This window comes from Oryza sativa, chromosome 1 (assembly GCF_034140825.1).
Source record: "Oryza sativa Japonica Group chromosome 1, ASM3414082v1".
NCBI classification, from domain to species: Eukaryota; Viridiplantae; Streptophyta; class Magnoliopsida; order Poales; family Poaceae; genus Oryza; species Oryza sativa.
Genome location: NC_089035.1, coordinates 34,125,001 through 34,131,023, shown reverse-complemented (window position 1 = coordinate 34,131,023; position 6,023 = coordinate 34,125,001). Strand labels below are relative to the sequence as shown.

General features: G+C 43.8%; 1 non-coding gene across 1 annotated transcript; it reads right to left on the bottom strand.

The window, feature by feature from the left end:
• Nucleotides 1–3,308: 3,308 nt before the first annotated feature.
• On the bottom strand, nt 3,309–3,391 carry TRNAY-GUA (transfer RNA tyrosine (anticodon GUA)). Its single transcript has one exon. It is a non-coding gene; the product is annotated as a tRNA-Tyr (tRNA).
• Between the last annotated feature and the right edge of the window lie 2,632 nt (nt 3,392–6,023).

Here is a 6,023-nt window from a genome sequence, read left to right as displayed (position 1 = left end):
ATGATGATATTACTGAGGAACGTCTTTATCAGAACATTTTTGCTTCTCACTTTGGGCAATTAGCAATAATCTTTCTATGGACGTCCGGAAATCTGTTTCATGTCGCTTGGCAAGGAAATTTTGAATCATGGATACAGGATCCTTTACACGTAAGACCTATTGCTCATGCGATTTGGGATCCTCATTTTGGTCAACCCGCTGTGGAAGCCTTTACTCGAGGAGGCGCCGCCGGTCCAGTGAATATCGCCTATTCTGGGGTTTATCAGTGGTGGTATACAATTGGATTACGGACCAATGAAGATCTTTATACAGGAGCTCTTTTTCTATTATTTCTTTCTACCCTATCCTTAATAGGGGGTTGGTTACATCTACAACCCAAATGGAAACCAAGCCTTTCGTGGTTCAAAAACGCGGAATCTCATCTCAATCATCATTTGTCAGGACTTTTCGGGGTAAGTTCTTTGGCTTGGACAGGACATTTAGTTCATGTCGCTATTCCAGCATCCAGGGGAGAGTACGTTCGATGGAATAATTTCTTAGATGTATTACCCTATCCACAGGGGTTGGGACCCCTTCTGACGGGTCAGTGGAATCTTTATGCCCAAAACCCCGATTCGAGTAATCATTTATTTGGTACCACTCAAGGAGCGGGAACTGCTATTCTAACTCTTCTTGGGGGATTCCATCCACAAACACAAAGTTTGTGGCTGACCGATATTGCTCATCATCATTTAGCTATTGCATTTATTTTTCTCATTGCCGGTCATATGTATCGAACTAACTTCGGAATTGGGCACAGTATCAAAGATCTTTTAGAAGCACATACTCCTCCGGGGGGTCGATTAGGGCGTGGGCATAAGGGCCTTTACGACACAATCAATAATTCGATTCATTTTCAATTAGGTCTTGCTCTAGCTTCTTTAGGGGTTATTACTTCCTTAGTAGCTCAACATATGTACTCTTTACCTTCTTATGCATTCATAGCACAAGACTTTACTACTCAAGCAGCTTTATATACTCATCACCAATACATTGCAGGGTTCATCATGACAGGGGCTTTTGCTCATGGAGCTATTTTTTTCATTAGAGATTACAATCCGGAACAGAATGAGGATAATGTATTGGCAAGAATGTTAGACCATAAAGAAGCTATCATATCTCATTTAAGTTGGGCTAGTCTCTTCCTAGGATTCCATACCTTGGGCCTTTATGTTCATAATGACGTCATGCTTGCTTTTGGTACTCCAGAAAAGCAAATCTTGATCGAACCTATATTTGCTCAATGGATACAATCGGCTCATGGTAAGACGACATATGGGTTCGATATACTCTTATCTTCAACGAGCGGTCCCGCTTTCAATGCGGGTCGAACCCTATGGTTACCCGGATGGTTGAATGCTGTTAACGAGAATAGTAATTCGCTTTTCTTAACAATAGGACCTGGAGATTTCTTGGTTCATCATGCTATTGCTTTAGGTTTGCATACAACTACATTGATTTTAGTAAAGGGTGCTTTAGATGCACGCGGTTCCAAATTAATGCCGGATAAAAAAGATTTTGGATATAGTTTTCCTTGCGACGGCCCTGGTCGCGGCGGTACTTGTGATATTTCTGCTTGGGACGCGTTTTATTTGGCAGTTTTCTGGATGTTAAATACCATTGGATGGGTTACTTTTTATTGGCATTGGAAACACATCACATTATGGCAGGGCAACGTTTCACAATTTAATGAATCCTCCACTTATTTGATGGGATGGTTAAGAGATTACCTATGGTTAAACTCTTCACAACTTATCAATGGATATAATCCTTTTGGGATGAATAGTTTATCGGTATGGGCGTGGATGTTCTTATTTGGACATCTTGTTTGGGCGACTGGATTTATGTTCTTAATTTCCTGGCGTGGATATTGGCAGGAATTAATTGAGACTTTAGCATGGGCTCATGAACGGACACCTTTGGCTAATTTAATTCGCTGGAGAGATAAGCCCGTGGCTCTTTCCATTGTGCAAGCAAGATTGGTGGGATTAGCTCACTTTTCCGTGGGTTATATATTCACTTATGCCGCTTTCTTGATTGCCTCAACATCAGGCAAGTTTGGTTAATTTAGTGAAATCGTCTTGATTTTAGACGATTTCACTATATTTCTTACCCTTTAACCAGCAGCGTGCGTTGCGTGATTCCACTGTGTTTTTTGCACTTGACTGGGTGGACAGTTGACCGGAAGATAACTTCGATTCGCCCGGCCAGCAGGCGGGCGGCGTGCTTATCTTGTGTGACAACACTACAGAGCGAGTAGCTCTTCTAGTCGGGCAGCTGTGTGACAACACTCCTGAGAAAGCGGCGCTTTTGTGTAACATGCTATGGTCTCAACGCCCTTACGAGGTAGTGATGAGTTTCACGCGCTCTAAGCCCGGCCCGCGCGCAGTTAGGAGGATTGGCCGCTATCTGAGCGGTACCACCCATCCTACCCTACTACCTATAGGGGGCCGTCCGTCCTACAGCCGCCCGAAAAGGAACTGCAGTAATCTTGAATAGGAATCCTACAGCGATAAAAAGAATCCCCATAAAAATACCACTAGATTGAGCACCAGTGATTTCGTATCCGGTCAAAATCTTGGCTAATTGATCGAAGTGGGTAGCTCCAGTAGACCCATAGATCATGGAACAAATAGGGTGGGTAGGCCCAACCACCACACTACACGTATAGACGCGAACCCCCCTCCTTACCGTACGTGCGACTCTCACCGCATACGGCTCGCACAAAGACTCCAAAATCCATCCCGAGCTTTTTATTCCACCTCTCCTCCCCAATCCTCGATCAAACTAGCCTTCCCCAGCAAGAAAACGTATCCGCACAGGCGCAACAAAGCGCTCATCGCTTGTTCTTGAGCGCGCAAGGCGCTCAAGACGGTGATTCTTGCTTCAAAACTAAAGGGCTAAAGCACTCCAGCTTCGAAGCTGGAGTTTGCAACTTCAAAACTACAGGTTTTAGCCCTCCTGCTGGGTGGGCGCTTCCTTCGTCTATCGTATGCCTCGCTTGGCTTCGTCCCGAACCAAGGAGGCATGATGGCGGGCGCGTGCGTGTGCCGACTGCAGAGACTACAAGCCGACGCCGGAAGCGACTCGCTTCTATTCTCGATTGGATATAGATGGGGAATCTCTATAGATCGTCTTTTTTCGACAACCTCTCTAAAACGCATACGAGAAAATTGCACTTCACGGCACGGCCAAAAAAAGAAAGAGCTTCGCTCGGTTGGCCCTCCTAGGCTTCCGCCTACTTTCTCTTCTCTTAAGTCTACAACAAGTGGGAGAGGCAGGATTCGAACCTACGTAGAAAACCTTCAACAGATTTACAGTCTGTCGCTTTTGACCGCTCGGCCACTCTCCCCTCCCCGGGGATACGCCCCCCTCAAACAAAGGGTTCCTGAATAAGAAGGACCTTCGTTCTTAAGTTAAGAAGAGCAGATGGGAACTATTAGATTTGCTAGCGTTCCGGGAGAATAAATAAGGTCATTTAGTAAGTTCATAACAATTTCTGTAAAGCAAGGGGCAAAGCTTCTACGACAGCTTCCCCCTCATTGCCATCGTCGGCCTTCCCCAGCTCCCCTCCTTCGTCGCTTCTGGCTAAGCATCTTTCGGCGGAGGAAAGGAGGCGACTAGTCGCTTCTGGCGAAGCAGCGAGTTCATGAGCAAGTGAATGAACGAGCTGCGAGTGAAGTGCAACAGTCGTAAGTAAGGCTCGCCGTGTTCCTAAAAGAAGTGACCATCTTTTCTTCCCTTCTACTGACACTGAGCGAGCAGCAAGCATAGGCAATAGAGTCAGCTTACGGGGTGGGGCGCAAGCAAGCGTTTTCAGGCTCCGCTAGCTAGCGTACTCTTCTGCTATCAATGAAACCGAAAGAAAAAACCAGTGCCCTTTCGTATAGATCGAGACGCAGTACTTTTTCTTTACTTCTTCCATACTAGGAAGAATGGAAGGAAATCCTTCGATAACACTTCTTCCTTATTTGAAGAAATGATATCCGACGCCCGTGGAAACTCTTTCATTTCAAAAAAGTTCTTCTTCTTAAGAAGCAAATAGCATTTCCTATTGATTTGTCTCCTGGACTAGACTAGTTATGTAGATTCGGAATTATCCGTCGCTACGCTGTTCCCAAGGACTAGCAAAATCGAAATAGCGAAATTCTTGGGTCATCTCAATGGGTTCAGAAACCACACGTTTCTCTGGATCATCATAGCGTACTTCCACATATCCACTCAGAGGAAAGTCTTTTCGTAATGGATGACCCTCGAAACCATAATCTGTTGATATACGGCGTAAATCCGGATGATTGATGGAAGAAACACCAGACATATCCCATACTTCTCGCTCCCACCGGCCGGCTGATGGAAATGGACTGACTACCGGAGATATTCGTGTTACTTCGTCTGCACTTGTTTGTACACGAATGCGTGAGTTATACCGAGTACTCAGTAAATTATGGACAACTTCAAATCTTCGTTTTCGAGAGGGATGATCCACTCCGCAAATATCGATCGAAACTTGAACCCTTGTATAGGTATGCCATTTTAGAAAGCACAACAATGGAAATGGGTAGTCAGTATTGGTATAAGATCTATTCCCATGTTCCGATCTTTTCATTTTATGTACCCATTTCTTGGGTAAAATCTCCCAACTATATTGGAAAATGGATTGGTTATCCATAAATGAAAATAAAGAAAGCTTGATTTTGGTTCCGCTTCTTGCTCTAAGCAGAAAGACTTGTCGGAAATCGCCGGTTGGGTTGGTCCGACCAAGAAAGGCATGGGAGTGGAGAGGCGGAAGTGAAAGACTGGCTACCAATAAAGATCCCTCACTGCACACTTTATATAGTTCTGTATCCAGGATCGGCTGCATGCTCTAGTGTTGAATCTGGTATAGAACCCAGGATGCTTGGTTACAATTCCGAATACGCTAAACCATGTTTGTTTTATTTTTTTTTCTCGACTGGCCATGGGTAATGAGTTTCGATGTATTGGGCGTTTCCGTTTAGAAATATAAGCTTTTTCGTGCTTGCTTGCGAGCATTGGAATGGCCTGAATGGAATGAATATTAAGATAAATAAAAGAAAGAAAATAAACCATTGAGAAAGTTATTCATTCTTATATTAATTTCCTATACTTGACCGAACAACTTCCAATTCCGTTATTTCAACTACACCAAATGATCTTTCGAATTGGTCAAGACTCTCCTGTTTATGGCCCCTTCTATATGGTTGTTGTTTCATTGAATTTGCTTCAGGCTCGCGATTCGACTTTGATCGTTATGGATTGGTACCAAACCAAGATCAAGTCCTAGGCAAGCGGACCTAATTTTAACAGCCGGTACGGTAACAATGAAAATGGCTCCTTCTTTAGTGAGATTATATGAGCAAATGCCTGAACCAAAATACGTCATTGCTATGGGAGCTTGTACTATTACAGGGGGAATGTTCAGTACGGATTCCTATAGTACTGTTCGGGGAGTCGATAAGTTAATTCCTGTGGATGTCTACTTGCCGGGCTGCCCACCTAAACCGGAGGCGGTTATAGATGCCCTAACAAAACTTCATAAGAAGATATCGCGAGAAATAGTTGAGGATCGAACTCTATCTCAAAAGAGAAATCGATGTTTTACTACCAGTCACAAGCTTTATGTTCGGCGCAGTACTCATACTGGAACTTACGAGCAAGAATTGCTCTATCAATCACCATCTACTTTAGACATATCTTCTTCAACTTTTTGAAAATCCAAAAGTCCAGTATCTTCCTACAAATTAGTGAATTAGGAGGGGCTCTTTATGCAGAAAAAGAAAGAGCAGGGCAATATTTCAAACTTGCATTCGAACTGCGAAATATTTATACAAAGGAGGAGAGATCAAGATAATGCAGCAGGGTTGGTTATCTAATTGGCTAGTCAAACATGAGGTGGTTCATAGATCTTTGGGCTTCGATCATCGAGGAATAGAGACTTTACAAATAAAAGCAGAGGATTGGGATTC